The sequence below is a fragment of the Macrobrachium rosenbergii genome, chromosome 47, assembly GCF_040412425.1.
Source record: "Macrobrachium rosenbergii isolate ZJJX-2024 chromosome 47, ASM4041242v1, whole genome shotgun sequence".
Lineage (NCBI taxonomy): Eukaryota > Metazoa > Arthropoda > Malacostraca > Decapoda > Palaemonidae > Macrobrachium > Macrobrachium rosenbergii.
In genome coordinates, this window is record NC_089787.1 from 45,073,330 (window position 1) to 45,097,191 (window position 23,862).

At 38.2% G+C, this 23,862-nt stretch overlaps 1 pseudogene; it reads left to right on the forward strand.

Moving 5' to 3' along the window:
* The window catches only part of LOC136830918 (chromatin-remodeling ATPase INO80-like), a 220,952-nt pseudogene that overhangs the window by 175,100 nt on the left and 21,990 nt on the right, over positions 1–23,862 (forward strand).

Consider the following 23,862-nt stretch of genomic DNA (forward strand, 5'->3'; position numbering starts at 1 on the left):
GAATTTGAGAAATTCGCCACGTACGAGAATTCCCAGGTAGGGAGTCTCTGAGGACTAAGTTTGAGGACTCGCCAATGCACACGTGAGAATTTAGGAGTCTGAGGACTGGAATTTGGAGAAATTTCGCCACATGCTAATGCAATTTAGGAGTTCTATGACTGGAATTTGGAGAAATTCCCCGCTAATGCATTTACATAGAATTTTAGAGTCTCTGAGGATTGGAATTTGAGAAATTCAACACGCATGACGAGAATTTTAGGAGTCACTTAGGACTTGGAATTTGTGGAATTTGGAGGAATTCTCACACGTACATTTAGAATTTAGAGTCACTTAGGACTTGGAATTACGTATTCGCCCCTTTAGACTTAGAAATTACTAACGGAAACCCAAAGCAGAAAAAATAAGTTATGGGAAACAATGTCGTGAGAAAATGCTACACATGCGGCATGGGCGGTGGGGGTAGGTCGTTTGGCCAACACCGGAGGTATTTTTAGATTCTGGGGTGAATGAACTCCAAGATATTTATATATAATCGCCTGGGGATTCCGGGAATTTCCCCAAATGCCTGAGAGGATAACAGTACAAACGCCTAGTAATTTTTCCCTTCCTATAAGCGAGTTTAAATTTTCGCTTCCTGACCTAACTCGAATTTAACCACACAGAGAATTTTCAGCAATGCAAGCGACTTCGTCGTGGTCCACGCGGGGAATTTATTCACGCTAACAAATCTAATTCGGAATGAAGTAAAATTTATCACAGAGGAATTTATTTCGCACTATTCTCGGAAGCAAGGATATGGCAAAAGATTTCAACACAGGAATTTCTACTATTCCTCAAGCAAAAGATATGGCAAAGATTTTAAACACAGATAATGACGATTCTCAAGCAAGGATGGTTAGCAACTCGTTATTTCCTAACTACTCTATCCTGAAAGGCATGCATTAACTAATCTAATACGGCAGTTCTTTTCTCAGTGATTACATGCGCCCCTATTTCTAATTCCGCAGGAACAGTCAATGCATTGTAAAAAGGTTTTGCTAAGATTAACACATTACTTACGTGGAATTTTCTGATCTGTGTGCTGGTTTTACACAAAATGCTGTCTGCATCATTGTCTCGCACTCCAGCCAGCTTTGCTAATAGCTGATCTGGCAAGTTGCAATGCAATAAAGAACTAGGAACTGCAACTGCAAACGAGATCTATGGCCAGGTCGCCATTTTCACGCTTTTTCCGTGGTTTTAGCTTGAAATATACTTCCAGAGACAGGTAGCAACAATTTAAGGTAATTTAGCCTTGTGATTCTGACTTCTGTGGGCACGGAAAACGTAGAAAAAAAGAGGAAAACAAAGGAGAATTTCATATGAGTGATAGCCTTGTTACTGAGGGAAATATTACGTGAAACACGTGGGCAAATTTAAAGTAGTGTATTTACGTGAATGATAAAGGAAAGAGGAACTCACATTACTATCCTGAAGGAGATCCCTACTGATTGAATGAAACTGGGGATTCTGTGACACAGTCCGAGAAGCTCTACTTCAAAATAGATCCCTCTGAAACAGAGATATGCAATATACGCCAGTAATGAAAATAGACAAAAGAATAATGAATTCGAAGCTGCACTGACGGTGCCAAAGGAGCAATAAAGAATTAACACTGCCGGCGCATATAAGCACGGAATATTGTGACAAGGGTGATTGGCTTTCTTTGCCAAAATTCTTACGCAGACAAAAAGCGCGACTGAGTGCCGGCTCTTCCGCACTTACCTTAGCAGATTTTTCCGAGGGCGTAGAAGGCGTCCGTGGATGACTTCATATTTCCGAGGACGAGTTTCTTCCACGTGGTGAGATGCAAGGGCTTCCGTAGCGGGCAAGCACGATGGGGACTCCTCGAACCGCAAGCAATGGCGCAGGCTCGGTGGCAGGCCAACGGAATGCGGCCGAGGCACGAGGAAACGATACTTTGGAAAGGGCCACGTGGTTGGGATGCAAGGCATCGATGGGGGCCAGGTGTTGGGGACGCCTTCATTCCATATCTTCCAGCCCAGTGTCGACCTGTGGGCTTTGCTTATCCCCTCCTATGGGGCAGGTGAAAACAAACACAGATGTTTGACTCATTGCACCTAAGGCCCGCAGGGAGGTTTTGGCCTGTAGGAGAGAGACCTAAGCCAGATTACTTTTTGCCTCGAAGGAAAGATCTTTATCAAAAATGGGAGCGCTTTAATCTTTAAACCCTTATTTTTAAGCTGATAGGACAGATGGTCTATCGGATCACGGTTGGCAGTAAAATGAAACACAACAGAACAAATCCAACCACAACAAAGGAGGGGGAGGCAATTTGCTAGCGACCTGCTAATCATAATAATATTTATAAAAAAGGTACCCATATACCCCAGAACACCGTGAACAACATACAATAACATGTAAGCCAAAAAGGTCCACATTACACAATGTACTCAGACAGATCTAAATCACAATACGGAGTGGGATATGCAGCAGTATCCCAAAACAAAACATCAATTCTCTCTACCTGATAATGCTTCAGTTTTCACAGCGTAGTTGCATGCAGTTGCATCAGCCATATAAGTAACTGAAGAAACGTCATTCAATAATTTTGTGATTTCTAGCGACTTGAGAAGCACTGTAGAAGCTATTCAAAGTTATAATTGAAAAATAATACTGTATTGTATAACAAATTAAGTTATTACTCCATAAGTTTTTATAATAATGAGAAAAATTTAGAAATATGTTGGATCCATTCCTATACTGTATAGGGCTGTATAGGGATTAAAGGAAATGTGGAGGCTGATAAAGCAGCCCATATGACTCATCAAAATAGGTATTATAAATAAATAGCAAAATATATGGAATGAAGAACCTGAAAGTAATACAGTAAATTAAAACAAATAAAACCTAGTGTTGGGAAATGGAGTTCATCATACCAAAAAGAAAGATTTGTGCAAGTAATGCTGACTTGTCTCTGAATAGGTCATTTTTGTCAAACACAGGTACACCTAATGAATAATCCACATAACCCTGCTCTTTAATGCTCTTGAGTGTAAAGTAATGATAACATTTGTGGGTGTCCAAAATATAACCAGCAGCAGCTATCAAGGTTTGGAAATAAATAAATGAAATTTTCTCAGAAACTTCAACATTTGCTATTAATCCAATTATAAACTTTTTGAAAAAGTAATTTAATGGACAAAAAAAAAAAATCCTTTTGGGCCAGCCCTGTGAGAGCTGACAATCAGCTCAGTGGTCTGGTAAAACTATTTTAATGATACAGGTAGTGTTTGATTTACAATAATTTGCCTAACAATAATTTAATTTTGCAATGTGGTTAGCAATTAATACCGATGCGACAGTATTTTGACAATATTTTTAAATTTCATGCTTGCCGGGCACAGGCACCAGCGGGAGACCAAATTACAAAGACTAATTTCTTTTCCTCCATCTCTTTATCCCATCTTCTAGTTAAATAAGTTGAAAAAGTAAAAGAGAATGATCATAAACAGCCAAACGAGAAATATGTATTTTGCCAAGAACTACCGAATCAGATAACAATAGCTGTTTTGCCTGCGTTTCAACCATCATACGATAGTAAACAGTTACCTTCATTATGTTACAAATAACGTTACATAGAATAGGACTTTTACATTTATACATTATACAGTACCCTTATTCGCTATGGAGAAAAGCAAACAGTATCTGTTGATTTTCTGACACAAAAATGCATGCCTCCCAACGCCATCTATTAATAAAAAAAAATCATTCAACTTAACACTTTTTGTATAATGAAAAATAACCTTTTCCTATATAAATAGATTCGTTTACACTAACTAAAAGCAAGAAAATTAGCTCTGAATTGAGTTAAATACAGTGAAGTAAACTTACCTCCTAATTGCCATCAGCTGATTTCCGAACCAAAATATTGATCACTCTGTTTGTATTTTATAATACAGTAATATGAGAATACATACAATATTATTGGATACAGTGAAGTAAAGAACTCATTAAAAGATCCATGGAAAAGATGCCTATTTGTCATGTTTGCATATTATAATACAATATGCTAATAGTTGTGGATAGGATGCTTTTTACACTCATTGGGAACTGTAAGATACTTCATGAAGGATCCAGACTCTTTGATTGGAGTACTGGCTGATGTACTTTGTCTTAGGCTAGTGTTGGTGGAGGTGCCTGGGAACATCTTTCCATCTCTGTCTTTTTGAGGTACCCAAGGAGTTTATGACTCCTCTGAGAAGGATGTCACCCTCTGTACATGTTTGAGGATACACAAAATCAGGGTATAGGACTAACCATAGCCCTTTCAGATAAACTTTACAGTATTTCTGGGCAATGAGGGCATTCCTTCTCTCGTTCTACCAGAGGGATGTCACCTACAGGTCCCTAGATATTTTCTTGGGACCTGCAGTGGTGGTTGTATGGAGGGCGTAGTCACCCAGCTCTGCCTGGACAGGTGAATAGCTTGCCTGAAGGCTGAAGTATAAACTGGATCAGACTAGATACAGGTACCTGCACTTTGGACACCCAATTTTAGCATAGTGTCTGTGTCTCTCCGTTCTTCCTTTTAACAAGGGTAGGGGGTCATAGGTAGAGATGCTTGCTGGACCAGTTTTGGGTTTGACCAAGAGGAGCTGCCTTCTGCTTTGAATTTCTTTATGGGAAATTTCATGGTTTTGTGACATTTCTTCCTTACATAAGTAACCTCTTGTAATGCTGAGTACAGGCAGTCCCCGGTTATCGGCGGGGTTCCGTTCCTGACGGCATGACAACAGCTGAAAATCGCCGCTAACCGAAAATTGGTGATAATAGCACTGATCCCTGGTTAGCGGCGCCGATAACCGGTGATCAGCGCCGCCAATAAGAGGCGATCAGCGCCAGTAACCGGTTATCAGCGATGAAAATCTGGTTATCGTCATCGCTAGACAAGTGCCATAAAACCGGATCGCCGGTAACCGAGGCTACCGATAACCGGGGACTACCTGTACTTTGGCCCAAGACCCTACTATCGTCAATCATTTCACCAGACCAGTAGGACGTTACAGGAGTCATGACATCCTTGATTGTATTCACAACATTTCCGGTGATATTCAACTCAGTGTACAGGGACCACCTCCCACCTCATGGGTAAGTCTCCTACAGTTAAAGGCATTGGTTTATATTCCCATAAGCATACCTAACAAATTTTTTTAAAGTAATTTGTATTTTTCCTAGGTATACTGTGCAAACCAGAGCCTTTTATGTAGTTGAACCCACATCAACTGCCGCCATTGGTTTCTGCAGCTGAAGGAAAAGTGGCTTGTGTCAGTAGGTGAGCAAGGGCATTTCTCCCCAACTTTCCCTCTTAACCACCAATTAACAACTTTTTTTTTTACCAAGTTCAACAACTGCACCAATTCTTGGTAAAGGATACTCCTATTACGCAGAGATCTGGTTTGTATACTTAGGAAAACTAGAAATTTATTTCAAAAGTATGATGTTTTTATAGCCTGTATTTCTGTTTGTATAGGCAGTCCTTGGTTCACAGCGGGGGTTCCATTCCTGGCAGCACGCTATAACCAAAAAAATGCTGTAAACCAGAAAATCATAATAATAATGGGAATAAAAATTGCTGTGAGTGCGTAAAACTGGGTACAGCGTTGTAAAATTGCCTATGGCGCCATAAAATCAGGTTGATGGCACCAAGAGCCAAGCACTGTAAAGTTGGAACGCCGTAACCCCAGGGGGGGACTACCTGTATAAATATTTATGAAAACAGAAATGTCAGCTTAGTCCATTCACATTCAGGGGATTGTTTATATGTTACTTATAAAGAAGAAATTTTTGTGTTTTACAGGCACAGTGTGTAGAAAAGGAACTCTTTTGCCATGACCGAAGTGCAGCATGGTTGCAGGTTAGAAGTCACCATTCTGACACTGCTGAAGGTTTGAGTCCAATCCTCTATGGGTCAGGAGAGGTAAGTACAGTGCATTTGTATTCAGTATTATTATCCTTATTTTTAGGTGTTCAGCATATGGATACCATTTTCTGATTTCTAATCAGCAGAGATAGGTGCCAGATTAAAAGTTGAAAGAGTATGTTTGATTATGACTTTTACATTTGAATTATTGGATTGGTTTTCTTTTTTAGCTTGAAAGAGACTGGATGGAGAGAAGGCAAAAATTCACTGGAATTGAAGTTGGTGGCCTTAGAGCAGCATATCCTAAATTAGGATGGAGTAGAATCCTAATACCTGGTAAGAAAACTCAGATTTGGCTACCAAAAGGAGGTATTAATGACTGGTTCCTCAGAAATAAGAGGGAAATTAAATGTGTTATATACGTATAGTGTTTGAGAATTTATTACCTTTAATACATATGCATCATTGCCCTTATAACTACCTGTGCATAATAAGTTTTGGTGATTTTGAATTCCAATGCTAATAAAATCTGTATAAAGTTTTATAAAGTAATTGAAAAAATGGGTTTGAGAATGATGTGTCATAATAAAATGTGAGGCTGGGCTTGTGTTTCAGTTGTAACTGAAGTCACACAGATCTAGAGAGGTCACATATGTTGGTCAGCTATCTTAGGAAAGAATGAATATTTGGTTATGGTACAAACTGGAGTATCACAGCAACCTTAACTTGAAAGTGGCTTTCCAGGGAATCCAGTACCTCAGCAGCCATGCCCAACATCTTTTTCTAAGTGATCTAACCATTTTTCTAAAGTGTATTTAATATAATATTACTGTTCTTAGTACAGTCAGGTCTTTTTTGTGTTATGTTCCTTTTCATTCATTGCATCAAGTTTTGAAAGTTTCTGCTCTTGAATAAATTACTCAAAAAGCTTGTGAAGCTGAAAAAATAATTTATTGTAATGTTAGAGGATTTTATAACTTAAAAAGTATGTTATGATTTATATTCCTATTTTGTTGGTATTCATGAACATTTTCATAGAAATAGCACTCTGTAGTTGCAAAAGACTAGCATATTCAAGTGCGAGTTTCTTGTTTTTCACTAAAAAAGAATAATTCAAAGTATTGTCAAATGTTGATGAATATGGTAAAGCGAAAGTATTATATAGGTTTAGATCAATTTACTCTCATTAGGGTGATATGAGTAATTTGTTGTGGTGCCAATATTAAACTATTTTTTTTCTATTACAAGTTTTCTTATAATGATGCAGGTACTGCAGTACCACTTACACAGCTTTTTTTCAACAGATAAGCATTCCCTCATTATGGATGCTGGAAAGCTGTATGTCCTTGACAGCCTTTTGAAGAAGCTTAAAGCTGGAGGTCACAGAGTGTTGATTTACTCCCAGATGACAAAAATGATTGATTTACTTGAGGTAGGTATACTATAGCATATGCTGAATTAAGTAGTTCATTCGCTAAATATATAATGAAGTAGATTTGCTAAGCATATAGGGAAGGCATGGTTTTTCTGCAAATGAAAAGCTATGGTGTTTCAGCACTAAGAGAGTTAAGAATGCAATTCAGTATTAATGATGATATTAACCTAACTGAAAAACATAAGACGACCATTATAAAGTCATAAAGTCAAGAGATAGGACTTGGTAGCTTGTCTGAATTACTTTTATATAATAATTAAAAGTTGTGAAATGCACTTGGGTTAGAATAAGAACACTTCCATGAATTTTTGTTAGATTAGTAAATGAACTTGGTTGCATGCCTTTTTGTTCCCCTTTTGTGGCATAGACATAAAGTGTTCTTGGTTCACTGTTATTTTTGTTGCATACAACCAATATGGTTGTTGGCCTAGAAAACAAGATTGTTCAGTATGCCAGTGATGCAACGCTTGTGGGTGTAGTAAAGCCTCCACTTTCGAGAAATGAAGCTGCCCTCAGTCTCAGTCGGGACATGGACCTGATCAATGAATGCTGTAGTCAGTGGGATATGAGGCTGAACTCCAGTAAAACAAAAACCACTATTGATTGGCAGATCTTGTACAGATTTTCCACCCCATCCTCTCCTTCAGGTGGATGGAACTTTATTGAATGAGTCTGAAGCTTTAACTATTCTAGGTGTAACTTTTGACTGACATCTTACTTTTGAGAAACATCTAATGCTGCATGAAAGTTAGGTATAGTTTGTAAGAACCTGAAAGTAATAAACTGAAAGAATTAAAACCTAATGTTAAAAAATGGAGTTCATCATATCAAAGAGAGAGACACGCACAAGTAATTTTAACATGCCTCAGAATAGGCCATACTCGTCTGACACATGGGCACTTAATGAGCAGCCCACATGGCCCGGCCCCGAGTGCTCAGAATGCAGAGTAATAATAACGGTCAGACATGTGTTATGTGAATGTCCAAAGTATGACCGACAACGAATGTCTACTTTTGGAAATAGGTCAGTGAAAGAAATTTTGTCAGAATCTTCCACATTTTCAATCATTCCAATTTTGATGTTCTTGAAAAACTGTAATTTAATTAACAAAATATAAAAATAAGTAAATAATAAAAATATGAAAATCCTTTTAACATTTGAATTTTACAAAAAAGAAGAATTTTTAAAATTTTGTTTAATTTATATTCTGAATTTTAATATACCGTTTTAGTATGTATGTAAGGAAGTCTGAGTAAATGTATTTATTGTATGAGAGCATGTGCCTATATTATGATCTATTGGGTCCTAGCGCTTGACTTCAGGCCTAGACCTAGTATTTTAATCAAATCCTTCGGGCCAGCCCTATGAGAGCTGAAAGTCAGCTCAGTGGTCTGGTTAAACTACTTTAATAATAATAATAATGTAAGGCCTCATATATTTATAACAGTGATAAAATCATTGGAACCTGCTTTAGGTCATGTGTGCTTCCTTTACTAGAATACTGTTCTCCGGTGTGGATGTCTGCTTCGGCCGAAGATTTATCTTTTTTAGATAGAGTTGTTCGTGGTGGTAGGTTTCATGCCTGTTTTTACGTGTTTCACATTTCTGCTTTTCATTTTGTTGTGGATTTTTGTGGAACACATCATGCACTTGTCCACTAATTTGCAGATTTTTCTTTGGGCCTTATCTCTAAAATTATCACTAATTCACTTTTTTTTCATAGGGCAACACTGTGTATTCGCTAATCACTGTATTTTTTCATTAAAATGTATGTATACTGAGAGAGAGAGAGAGAGAGAGAGAGAGAGAGAGAGAGAGAGAGAGAGCACAAGAATTTTTCAATAAATTTATGGGAGATGGTGAGGACTAACCATGTTTGTATGATAAATAAATGATTTACCTAATAATAAGTACTAATTTTCAAACATTAATAAGATTAAGTAATAATGGTAATATTGTGTAGAACTCTCAATGCCGAGAACAGGAGAAATTTTGTATAAGGTCCACAATAATACATCAATAGAACATGAGATTTTATAAAAATGTATAAAAAGCTTTCGAACCCTATCCTGGGTGCTTCTTCAGTTGGACTGAAGATGAACACAGGATAGGGTTCAAAAGCTTTTTATACATTTTTATAAAGTCTCACGTTCTATTGGTACATTATTGTGGAACTTATACAAAAATAATAATGATAATAATAATTATGATAATATACTGTAATTCAAAAATGTATGCATTTCTATAGCAAATTGTGTGAAATTTTGAACAAACAAATAAATGTTCCCAATCTTTTCCAAAGCTCTGAAATGAGTGGGGAGGTTGGATATGTCATATATGTCAAATATCTGACCGTGAAGGGTCGCAGTCAGATATCTGACATATATGACAGGTCCAACCTCCCCCCTCATTTCAGAGCCTTGGAAAAGATTGGGAGTATATAATTGTTTGTTTAAAATTTCACATAATTTATTGCAGAAATGCATTTATTTTTAAATCACAGTACTCATATATTATTATTATTATTATTATTATTATTATTATTATTATTATTATTATTATTATTATTATTATTATTCTTCGGGTATAGGCCCTCTTTCAAAAATGTTTTGTTGAATATGATAGCAGCTTTGGTTGCATTAATCTTGTAGATTATTCGTTCAACTCTTCTAATTATGCAGTAAAATGCCAGAGTTCATTGTATGGGTTTTTATTTATAAAAATATCAAAAGTCGCAGGTAATGGACTCGTTTTTGGACCCCCTCCTCGGAATTTCCATTACCTGCGACTTTTGATATTTTTATAAATAAAAACCCATACAATGAACTTTGGCATTTTACTCAGTTCTGTTACTGAAGAAGAAAAAAGTATAATTAGAAGAGTTGAACGAATAATCTACAAGATTAATGCAACCAAGGCTGCCATCATATTCAACAAAATATTATTATTATTATTATTATTATTATTATTATTATATTATTATTATTATTATATTATTATTATTATTATTATATTATTATTATTATTATTATTATTATTATTATTATTATTATTATATTATTATTATTATTATTATTATTATTATTATTATTATTATTATTATTATTATTGAAATTAAGAAAAAGACCTTTAATACAGGTTTTGGTAAACAAAATGGGAGTTTCAACAGCATTTTTTTATATAATAAATGTTCAAGCCGTCTTATCAATTGCTTTTCTTGTGCTGGAATGGTTGCGAGCAATTGACCAATATTTATACCAATATACCACTGGAAATGAATATTGGTCAATTGCTCGCAACCATTCCAGCACAAGAAAAGCAACTGATAAGATGAATTGAACGTTTACTATATAAAATAAATGCTGCTGAAACTACCATTCTGTTTAACAAAACTTTATTATTATTATTATTATTATTATTATTATTATTATTATTATTATTATTATTATTATTATTATTATTATATATTGCCCATTTGATGGTTAAATAAAATAGCTACGAATGGTACTGAAAAATCTCTCTCTCTCTCTCTCTCTCTCTCTCTCTCTCTCTCTCTCTCTCTCTCTCTCTCTCTCTCTCTCTCTCTCTCTCTCTCTCTCTCTCTCTCTCTCTCTCTCTCTCTCTCTCTCTCTCTCTCTCTCTCTCTCTCTCTCTCTCTCTCTCTCTCTCTCTCTCTCTCTCTCTCTCTCTCTCTCTCAATATATACTTTTAAATGTAAAATGTGTAAGAACTTAATATAGTAAATAATTTTTTTATCATAAATGTATTTATACATAATCACAAAAATACAAACATGATGTATTTAACAAACCTAGCATTCTGTTTGGAGGTATGTACGCGTCCTGTCGATCTAAACTACCCATGTATTGTAGATTGCTGTATACAGTAGTACTATCCTAAAATATGTACCTGTACAGTAAAAACCATTTCAAATTCATCTTATAACGCAGGAAAATATATGTTCAGTATACGCCCAATGCATTACATATAGTATGAGCAGAACGATACGCAAAGTTACGTAGGCCAAAGAAAACATGCATGTCTGAATGATAGGGGATACTTAAGAGTAACAGTTGTAGGCTTGAACTTAATTTTGCAACATGAGAGTAACAGTTGTAGGCTTGAACTTAATTTTGCAACATGACTTTGAAATTATATTGGGATGGTCTGGGATGATAGTCTGAGTTATATTTTTGTTTGAACTGTCAAGTTTGGCAATGAACTGTTAAAATAGGCAGTTATAAGCATTTAAGAGTAACAGTAGTAGGAGAGTATTGTAATGTAAGGTTACTTTTGGTATTTTGGGATGATGATAATGGGGTGTATTTTTGTTTGGAATATTAAATTGTTTTAGTATGATAATTTAAGATATATTTTTGTTTGAACTATGAAATTAAGCAGCGAAATGTTAAAATGGGCAGTTATAAGCATTTTAGTTTAAGGGGTACAAGGTTTTGGCACTTAAAAGCCAGCTATAAGCATTTTTAAAGGGAATTTTTGCGTTTCTGTGGAAGGTTCTGGAACCTATTCCCATGTAAAAATGGGGGAGCACTGTATTAGCAGTTATGACTTGGACCAGTGATGGATGGTCTCATGTTTGTCATTTATTCATAAGTTGTATTTCACCAAAGATCTTTCACATTCACAATTGATCCCTGACCCCTTTTTCCTGGGGAGAGCAACCAGATTCACTGAACAGCTGCACCAATATGCAGTAAATGTGCCTCACTGTCGAACTTCTCAGTTCCAGAGGTCCTTTCTTTCTCACACTGTTGGACTGTGGAACAGCCTCCCTGAGGATGTCATGCAATTGGAACTTCAGAAGTTGAAGCAAAGATGTAATGCATTACTACCCTAATACCATTTTTCTTGCATTTTATTGCATTTTTATTATTTATCTAATTATTAATTTTTTTTTAATAAGTGGGATCTTTCTGTATTTCCCTTTACTTCCTCTTACTTCTTCCAGTGAACACCATATTCTTTGAAAGCTAGGGGCAAAGATGGGATGACATCGATAGATTGGGTGCCACTCCCCACCTATTGCCACCGGTGGGGAGGGGGGGATGCCTGGCAGGCCACTGGGCTATGTGGCAGATGCACGGAGCGGAACTGTGGGTAGTAGATGTCCTTCGGATAGGGAATCTAGTTCTTTTCGACTTCTCTCCTCCTCTCTCAGATCAACCTCTCCTACACCTGAATTACACCCAAGGCTCTCCGAAGCACTTAGCTCTCCAAGAGGAAGTGAGGAACGTGATGGACAAAGGGGCAGTGGAAAAGGTAGTTCATCCTTCTACGGGGTTCTACAGTCGAGTTTTCCTGGTACCAAAAGCCTCTGGTGATTGGAGGTCAGTGATAGATCTCTCAACTCTGAACTTTTTTGTCAGAAAGACGAAGTTCAGAATGGAGACTCCCTGGACAGCCTTAGCAGCCATAAGGGACAACGACTTCATGTTGACTGTAGACTTGAAGGGCGCCTACTTTCAGATTACTATCCACCCTTCGTCCAGGAAGTTCCTCTGCTTCAGTCTTGGGGAGCAAGTGTTCCAGTTCAAGGTCCTTTGCTTTAGACTGAAAACAGCTCCACAAGTGTTCACAAGAGTCTTTACCCAAGTGTCAACATGGGCTCATGCTCAGAGGATTCGCCTGTTTAGATATCTTGATGAATGGTTGGTCTTAGCAAGTTCCCAGGAAAGGCTGATTCAGGACAGGGTCATCCTCTCCAGTTTTGTCACAACCTGGGTATCGTGATAAATCTGGAAAAGTCCAATCTTCTTCCCAGCCAGAGGAATCTGTACCTGGGAATAGTGATTGACACAGCCTCGTCGAGATTTTTTCCATCAGACCAGAGGATAGAGAGGTTTAGGGCAGTAACTCGCTCCTTTCTCTCGAAGAAGAAGCAACCAGCTTACCAGTGGCAAGTAGTTCTGGGCCTCTTGACTTCTCTGGAGAAGCTGGTCCCCCATGGGCTTCTTCATATTTGGTCCCTGCAGTGGAGACTAAAGGAGTTTTGGTCCCCAGCAGGAGACTCCCCTCAGCTCCAGGTTCCTCTGTTGGCAGAGGTGAGAAGCAACCTCCTGTGGTGGTTGGACGACCAGACCCTGATGGTGGGAGTTCCTCTTCATTCGCCCCCTCTGGATCTTCTGTTCTCGGACGCATCCTCCGGAGGTTGGGTTGCTCACCTGGAAGAGCTCCTGACTTCAGGAGTGTGGATTCTCAGGGCAAACCTATTCTTTTCTTTCTCAAGAGGCACTGGAATCGAGAAGTTCAGCCGGAATCCTTTCAAATTCAGCTCTCAAGGGAGTTAGAGGACCCTCTGAGTTGGTAGAACCATCAACCTTGACTTTTGCTAGGAGTGTCTCTCCAGTTGAAGAGCCCAAACCTTCATGTTAAAATTCTGATGCATCATCAGAAAGTTGAGGAGCAGTTGCAGCTGACAGGCATTTAGCTGGGGTTTGGGTCACAGAGGAACAAGAACTCCATATCATTTAGTTAGAGATGCTGGCAGTGTGGAAGGCCCTGCTAGCATTAGAGGATCTAGTACTGGGCAAAAGGTAGCACTCTTTTCAGACAAGTTAACAGTGCTGGCATAGCTGAGCAATCAACGAGATGTGAAGTCAGAGGCTTTGTTCTACCTTTCAAGTCGCATTCATACTTGGTCAGAGGAAAGGAAGATCCTTCTGTTACCGGAGTTAGTGCCAGGAAAGTGAACATTGTGGCAGACTATTACGATCTCGCCTCTCGAGATCTACAAGTTCTTTACTGAAACAAGCAGTTGGGCTGAAATGACTGACGAGAGGTGACAAACAAAGGAGAGAGGAGCAGAACAAAACCAAAAAGTTACCTTAAAATTAATTTATTTACAATATAGTTATATACATAATAATGTACAGTTGAGTCAAGGTTCAATTTAAAAACAAAATGAACATTACTACAAATGAATTAATTACATAACAGTAGCAGCAACAATCAAAACCAAAGAAAAATAAGATAGAGTCAGTACATAAATGAACATGAAAAATTTACCAAAAAACATAGGCATGGGCAGTTCAACTGCCATTAAAAATAAACAGGTAGCATAAATAATATAGTAGGGCAGCTTATAACATAATTAATAATCAAGTAACATTAACAACACTCAGGCAGTATAAATACTATAATACCAAGGCGGTATACCGAAAAGAGCAGCATAAATAACAAATAATAAATACAAAATGAAGCAGCACAAGGAAACGGTATTAGCAGACGGACTCAATAGAGCCGTGGAAGCAGCCCCAAGCTGCTTGACGGGAACACTGCAGGACAACTAAGACAGAGCCGACACGACAACCATCTCGTCCTCAAGCACAGTGCTGACGTCCTCCTCCAGTACCGACGACCGCGACAGAGCCGATACGGCAACCATCTCGTCCTCCAAGAAACGTACTGACGTCCTCCTCCATCTACGGCGAAGACAGAGCCGACACGGCAACCATCTCGTCCTCAAAAACTCTCCGCTGCTCTGTTGCCAAGACCTGACTCGCAGGTACGGATACCTGCTGCTGCTACTCCAGCTGGCTTGCTGCTGCCCTCAACCTGACTCGTTGCTGCTACGAACCTGACTGGCGAAGTCTGACGCCATTCACCAGACGACAGCTCGCCAGCAAGAAAAAAAAAAAAAAAAAACAAAGGGAGGCAACAACCCACTAAGGGAACAATCGACAAACGATTGTTCCTAACACCTCCCCACCTAACAGAAAAAAAAAAATTTTCAAAAAAAATTTTATTTTTTTACAGACAAAATACTCTCCCCCAAAAGCTGCCACACCCCCGTCAGCCAAAACAGAACCAATCCTGGCAAGGTCGCCAATATTATGATCTCGCCTCTCGAGATCTACAGGTTCTTTCCTGAAACAAGCAGCTGGGCTGAAATGACTGACGAGAGGTGACAAACAAAGGAGGGAGGAGCAGAACAAAACCAAAAAGTTACCTTAAAATTAATTTATTTACAATATAGTTATATACATAATAATGTACAGTTGAGTCAAGGTTCAATTTAAAAACAAAATGAACATTACTACAAATGAATTAATTACATAACAGTAGCAGCAACAATCAAAACCAAAGAAAAATAAGATAGGAGTCAGTACATAAATGAACATGAAAAAATTTACCAAAAAACATAGGCATGGGCAGTTCAACTGCCATTAAAAATAAACAGGTAGCATAAATAATATAGTAGGGCAGCTTACAACATAATTAATAATCAAGTAACATTAACAACACTCAGGCAGTATAAATACTATAATACCAAGGCGGTATACCGAAAAGAGCAGCATAAATAACAAATAATAAATACAAAATGAAGCAGCACAAGGAAACGGTATTAGCAGACGGACTCAATAGAGCCGTGGAAGCAGCCCCAAGCTGCTTGACGGGAACACTGCAGGACAACTAAGACAGAGCCGACCACGACAACCATCTCGTCCTCAAGCACAGTGCTGGCGTCCTCCTCCAGTACCGGCGACCGCGACAGAGCCGATCGGCAACCATCTCGATCCTCCAAGAAAGCGTGCTGGCGTCCTCCTCCATCTACGGCGAAGACAGAGCCGACACGGCAACCATCTCGTCCTCAAAAACTCTCCGCTGCTCTGTTGCCAAGACCTGACTCGCAGGTACGGATACCTGCTGCTGCTACTCCAGCTGGCTTGCTGCTGCCCTCAACCTGACTCGTTGCTGCTACGAACCTGACTGGCGAAGTCTGACGCCATTCACCAGGCGACAGCTCGCCAGCAAGAAAAAAAAACAAAAAAACAAAGGAGGCAACAACCCACTAAGGGAACAATCGACAAGCGATTGTTCCTAACACCTCCCACCTAACAGAAAAAAATTTTCAAAAATTTTTTTACAGACAAAATACTCTCCCCCAAAGCTGCCACACCCCCGTCAGCCAAAACAGAACCAATCCTGGCAAGGTCGCCAATATTACGATCTCGCCTCTCGAGATCTACAGGTTCTTTACTGAAACAAGCAGTTGGGCTGAAATGACTGACGAGAGGTGACAAACAAAGGAGGGAGGAGCAGAACAAAACCAAAAAGTTACCTTAAAATTAATTTATTTACAATATAGTTATATACATAATAATGTACAGTTGAGTCAAGGTTCAATTTAAAAACAAAATGAACATTACTACAAATGAATTAATTACATAACAGTAGCAGCAACAATCAAAACCAAAGAAAAATAAGATAGGAGTCAGTACATAAATGAACATGAAAAAATTTACCAAAAAACATAGGCATGGGCAGTTCAACTGCCATTAAAAATAAACAGGTAGCATAAATAATATAGTAGGGCAGCTTACAACATAATTAATAATCAAGTAACATTAACAACACTCAGGCAGTATAAATACTATAATACCAAGGCGGTATACCGAAAAGAGCAGCATAAATAACAAATAATAAATACAAAATGAAGCAGCACAAGGAAACGGTATTAGCAGACGGACTCAATAGAGCCGTGGAAGCAGCCCCAAGCTGCTTGACGGGAACACTGCAGGACAACTAAGACAGAGCCGACACGACAACCATCTCGTCCTCAAGCACAGTGCTGGCGTCCTCCTCCAGTACCCGACGACGCGACAGAGCCGATCGGCAACCATCTCGTCCTCCAAGAAAGCGTACTGGCGTCCTCCTCCATCACGGCGAAGACAGAGCCGACACGGCAACCATCTCGTCCTCAAAACTCTCCGCTGCTCTGTTGCCAAGACCTGACTTCGCAGGTACGGATACCTGCTGCTGCTACTCCAGCTGGCTTGCTGCTGCCCTCAACCTGACTTCGTTGCTGCTACGAACCTGACTGGCGAAGTCTGGCGCCATTCACCAGGCGACAGCTCGCCAGCAAGAAAAAAAAAAAAAAAAAAACAAAGGGAGGCAACAACCCACTAAGGGAACAATCGACAAACGATTGTTCCTAACACAGACCAACTGAGCAAGAAGGACCAGAATCTATCTTCCGAATGGACCTTGCATCCATAAGTCTGCAAGGACCTGTGGAAGCTATGGGGCACCTCTAATGGACTTGTTTGCCACCAGGTCAAACAATAACCTTCCAGTGTACTGCTCTCCAGTTCAGGATCCTCAGGCATGGGCAGTCAACACAATGCTTTTAGACTGGTCTTGTCTAGACCTCTATGCTTTTCTCCCCTTTTTATGATACAAGGAGTACTAGTAAAATTCTGTATGACTGTGAATTCACTCACGGCTTTAATGACTGCTTGGTGGCCACCCAGAGAATGATTGCCAGACCCCCTGCCTCTGTTAGTAGATAGCCTAAGGCTTCTTCCACCAAGGAAAGGTCTTCTCAAACAGCCAGGAGGTATGAGGTTTCAACAAAACCTCCCCATGCTTCAACTGACCGTTTGGAGAAACTCTGCTGTCTCTTACCAGCAAGAGGTTTGTCAAAGGAATGCAGAAGGACTAATGCACGGTATCAAAGACAGTTGGCTGTATGTAGGGCTTGGTGCTCTGCTAGAAGGCTTTCCTGCACCTGTACCTCTGTGAATAACATCAGTAAATTCTTACTTTATACTTGCACTACAAGAGACATTTTTCAGTCCCAGCCATTAAAGGATATCGATCCATGTTAGCTGTGCTATTGAGGCATACTGGCCTAGGTGTTTTGTCTAACATGGATATTAAGGAGGCCATCTGCTCCTTCCAAGTTGATATTCCTTAGTCTCCAAATTAACCCCTGGGCTGGAATTTGGATGTGGTGCTTAAGTATTTATGCATGTCCCCATTTGAGCCCTTCAGCACAATCTCCCATAAGGATTTGACACTGAAGACTTCTTTTTTGTTAGCCTTGGCTTTACTATTCAAAGAGCAGTCCTTTCTTTTCTACCCCTTTTTTAGTGCCAAGAATTTATTTTAAGTCTCGTACTCTGCCTTACTCTTCCAAGATCTCTGTTTTTTTTTTTATACCAGTTGGGGAAGAACTTCCCTGTGTCCATTCAGAGCTCTCTTTAGATATTTGCCAAGGACTAGGGAAATCAGGTGAAATGTCAACAACTGTTTTTGCAGCCCTGGGAAACCTGACTTACCCTTGTCAAGAATGGTATGTCTTGTCTATTCCAGGCTCTGGTCAGAGAAGCGCACACAATGTAGACTTGACTTTTTTACCATCAGCTTAAAGTAAGAATCCACGATGTGTGAACAGTAGCAACCACTTTCTTTCTCTGGAGAAAGTTGTCAGTGCAGTGCAGCGGGGGCATAACTTCATATTTGTCTTGTACTATCTACAAGATATGGAATCCAATATGAATTGTTCAGAGCTTTTTTGCCCCTCATTACAGTAGGGAAACTCTTATCCTGAACAATTAGGGTAGCTGTACTCTAACCTTTCCTATTTAATTAGGAAATTGTCAAATTTTGTGGAGTGTGAAGGTACCTGTGTTGTATTAGGTGAGAGCCTTCATTCTTTTACTGTCATTGCTCTGCTGGTCTAGGCACAGGGCCTTGTGTCCCACTTGCATTAGAGTATGAGTGGTATTCCTAGCAAGAGAGCTCCAGCATTGTTCAAAGGTCTTGCTGCCTAATGAATTGTTCTCACTTGGTGACAGTACCAGCAGTGGATGCTAATCATTAGGTAAGTAGTGTTTTATTCCTGGTGGAATTTATGGTTTTCTTGGGGGTTATTCAGTTTGTCCTTGCACCTCTCCCACCACCTTTACTCAATGCGGGAATCAGCTATCATAATAGAGAGGTAAGATTCATTTCAAAAATAGAAATTTTTATAATAAAATTTATTTTCTAAATACTTACCTCTCTATTATGTATGATACCCCCACCTCCCCACTCATGTGGACAGAAGAAAAAACTGAGTGGAAAACTATAGACGCTCAAACCACCCGAAAGGGATCAGTGAACAGACGGTTCAAAGTAAACTATCCTATTAATTTTTTACTTTTCACCCTAACGTCCTCCTGCCTGACACAGGAATGCTGTTATCATAATAGAGAGATGAGTATTTAAAAACTAAATTTTAAACAAATTCCTGTTTTTTCAAGTGTATTTACAATTTTTTTATTGCAGGAATACATGTGGCATCGAAAGCACAAATACATGAGGCTTGATGGGTCATCAAAGATTTCGGACCGAAGGGATATGGTGGCCGATTTCCAAACTAAGTAAGGAAATTGGGAACTTAAGTGTAGAATAATATAGCACGAGACAGAGAATAGTGTATTATAGGAGTTATATTTGTCATGTTATTAGAAGATGAGTGGTTTGGTAACTGAGTAGTTTGCTTTTGCTTTTTAATGAGGCACTGATAAAGGTCAATTTTCCTATGAACATTTTCATGGAATTTTTTAAGATGTAGGAATTCATTTGGTAATACAATAAGATTATTTTGTCTTTCAGAGCAGATATATTTGTGTTCTTGTTATCCACCCGCGCTGGAGGAGTTGGTATCAACCTCACTGCTGCTGATACTGTGAGTTTTTAATTGTAAACATTTTATTTTTTGTATATTATTTTAGTGCTATTAATGTGTATGTGAAAAGTAAATTAAAATTTTAAGATTATGGAGTAGTAATAAGAAATATAGGAAACCAGAATGGAAGCACTAACAAAATTCAAACATTTTAACAAACATCAAACTTGCAGATATACTAGATAATTTTTATTAATTACTTAGCAGCTTACTGGAATTACTTCAAATTTTGTAATCAGCCTAAAGTTTTACTTATTTTTTACTCATTTATTTGTTATGATTCACAGCTCTTGACATATAGGTTGTATTCTTCAGTGCTTTCATCCTTTCCGTGCTTTTACTTCATCGTATATTGTTGTATTATTTCAAGTACTAATCTTGTTATTAACCCTTTCAGATTCAAGTACTCTCTAAAGTTGTTTTTCTTGGCATGCTAGGACACTGGTTTTGGTTCCATTTTGAAGCTTATTGGTATTATTTTTCTGTAGCAAGTTAAAAAGCAAAGTAGCAAAAAGAAAGTTCCAAATGTCAAGTAGAAGTTAGCCAAAGAAAATACCTGTAGATGAACATGAAATGTATTGTTGAGCAACTTGTAGAACTAAGAATATCTTTTCCAGAAATACACTTTGTTGCTATTTATGCCTACTATTACACAGTAAAGAGCAAAAAAAAAAAAATATTGCATAATTCAAGTATTTATGCATGTTGGTCACCACTCATGTAGAAGATAGAGAAAGAGGCAAGCATGTATTCTAAAAATGGAGAAAGATGGAGAGAGATTGTGTTGTATTTTCCTACTGTACACTGTGTATGTTGTATAGAGAGAAATGTGTGTGTGTGTGCAATAAAGTTATCTTCATGTAGAAAAAAATGGCGTACTATACAAAAACTGCAGAAGCAAAACCAATATTGGCCAGAATTCTCCCTTTTTTCAATCTGGAAAAGTGCTTCATTCTTTCCCCCTAAACAGCAGTTATAAACTTTTCAAGCAGTAGTGACAGTTCACTTTTTAGGCCTTATACAGTTAACAAGTTGAGTGTTATATTTGTGTTTATTGAACTATTAAACCATTTAGTCATATTTCCCTAAAAGTTTTTGTTTTGATACTATTTTGCAGTTAAGGGTATATAATACAGTATTCTGTTTGGTAAGTCAGTTATGAACCCTATATATCATGATGTTATCAGCCATGATTGTTTTCACTGAAATTTGGTGTTTTATTTACTTTGATTTAAATTCTGTCATGACAGCATTTTGATGTTTTTATGCTTAGCAATATATATTTATTAATAATTGGTCAATTTCTGTTTTTCAGGTTATTTTCTATGACTCTGACTGGAACCCCACTGTTGACCAGCAGGCTATGGACCGAGCTCATCGATTAGGCCAAACTAAGCAGGTTACAGTATATCGTTTGGTCTGTAAAGCTACTATTGAAGAAAGGATCCTACAGAGGGCCAGAGAGAAGAGTGAGGTAAAGTGATTGTGTTTTTTTTAGAAGTAAATTGTAGTTGAAGTTGGTTATATGTCAGTTTTATAAGTTTAATCATTATTATTTTTCTTTTCTGCATTAGTGAAATGGTAGGGGCATTATGAAATATATAAAAAGCACATTTTTAATTGTATGTTTTTATAGCAAAATATTATTTTTAAAATGGTGGGAGGGAGTAAAATGTAAACAATGCAGGCGGGAGGGATGAAAACACTGTGGTGTGGTAGAGAGAGCTCTCTGATGTATAGGTTGTCAATTTTGGATTGTAAGATGGTATTGTGGTTTTTGTAGTCGTAAGCTGGATTATAAAAGAAGAACAGTGTGAGCAGGTGAGTGGATTGCATAATTGTAGCATTTTTGGATGGTTTAGGCTAGAAAAACTTTAAGAAGTTACTTTCTTAAGTATGAATTATAAAGTATTTAATGTATGTTGTATAACAGCAAGGGATTCTGTGAAGTTTTTACTTATAAATCTAGTCTTTTTTTTTATCTAGTTGAAAATTTTTCTCTTTCTATGTACAGATTCAGCGAATGGTTATAAGTGGTGGTAACTTCAAGCCTGACACGTTGAAGCCAAAGGAAGTTGTCTCCCTCCTGTTGGATGATGACATTGAGAAGCAGTGTAAGTTTTCTTCCAAAAGGATGTTACACTTTTGGTTTTTCCCATGCTGCCATTCATAGTAGTACCGTAATATGATAGTGGACTTTGCCCTGATATTGTTGCATCAGACTTTGTATTTCTTGAGCATGATCACAGAAAGCCAGTTTATGTAGGATATGAACTTTGAGGAAGACTCAGCACCCGAAGGGCCAGAACCATAGTGGTTTCTGAACATACTCCAACTTCTGCTGTAGTTAAATCAGCACCTCAGTATTGTTTTATAAGATAACCTAACAACAATTCCTAGGACCTTCAAGTTTTTTTTAATTCCTTGCTTGTGGATAGATCAATAGAGTGGGACAATGAAATACCAGTGGATGCCTTTAAAGCCCCATCCAAGAAGACATTTCATACACATTTTGTCTTTTGAGTCCCAGGATAGTTTTATCTGAACCACTATAGCTTAGGAAAATGAAAGATCATCTCACATTGAAGGCAAGCTAAAGTTATGTTGATGGAAAAGCATTAATTTTTCAAGATTATGCTGGTATTTGTTACAGGGATAGCCATGACTAGTTCACCATCTTAAATGCCATCATTGCCTCTTGAGAATGTAACTGACATGGGCTATCTAAATTATGTTTAGACTTTGAAAAGCAAGGTTTTTGATATGCCAAATATTTTTCATCATAGCTCTTGTATTAAAACAGTAATTTGCTCTTTAAAATCCATTAAGCATAAATAATCCTTACTTCGTGTGAAATAGACCCAGCCATCTCACTCAAAAAAATTAAAAAAGAAAGCTTCATAGTGCATGCTCAAGCTGGCTCCACGAACTGGATGTCTTGCTGTACCTCCCATGATTAATGCTATTTCCTTTCCCAGTCACTGTGTTGTGCTATCATTTTCTTTCAGATTTCAATGTCCATTCCCTTTTCTTCATGTAACAGCTGATATCCAGTGTTTATTGGGGTTTTTACTTTATTGTTTTACCTTTATTGGTGGTGGTTACCCTCCACCACAGCACTACTGTAAGCATTTGCTGTTTCAGTTTTCAGTTTGTATTCAAGTATTTTGTTCATTTGTCATTCATGCTTGGGTTTCATTTTGTTAGTGGGTGTAGTGAACTGTGTAGCATAACTTTCTGGCCTTGTTTGAGACTTAATAGGTCAGTTTAATGAAATAATTTGTCTGCTCAGTTATATTTGCCTTTCCATTATCTACACTTATGGTTTACCTTTGGTTATCTTTTGGGTCTCAGCTGTTTTATGTGATGGCGTAGTGTTGATTACATGAATTTTGTGGCTCTGTGTAACTCCCATTACTTATATTTGCCTTCAGGCAAGTAACTTTGTGCTATTCAGGCCTTTGATTACTTGTGCGTGCAGGAGTGGTAGGTCCTGAACTTCGTTTATTCATACCATGGAAAAGGCTTGCATTTGCATTGCCCGTCATGCAGGTACCAACATTGTTTCCCCAGTTGAAGGAACTTGTGTGATCAGTGGTTTTTGTATTCCTTGTGTTGTGCTCCTGCTTCCACAGTTAATGAATCTCTTGGCTCTGCTTCATATTATTCCACAGCCACGATGGTCAGGTCTAAAGTCTCTTTCTGTGATGCCTCCCTACAATTTAATTGCGTAATGAGGTTTCACCTTCATGAGCGTCACTCTTCACATGATCATCCCATCACCCCAGGGAGGGATTTGCTTGTCTCCATGTCTGCTACTCTTTCTTTTTGTACTTTCAGTGTCTTGCTCCTGCCTTCACAGTCAGTGAATCTTTGGACTTATCTCCTTTTTGTATTTCCACAGTATTGAAAACCTTCTGATGAGTTTTTTTCTTGTATGATTCCTCACTTTCGTTTTCTTTTGTAAGTTTTCTCCTCATGGGTGTGTATCTTTTCTAATGATCTCCCTGTCACCCGAGGGTAGT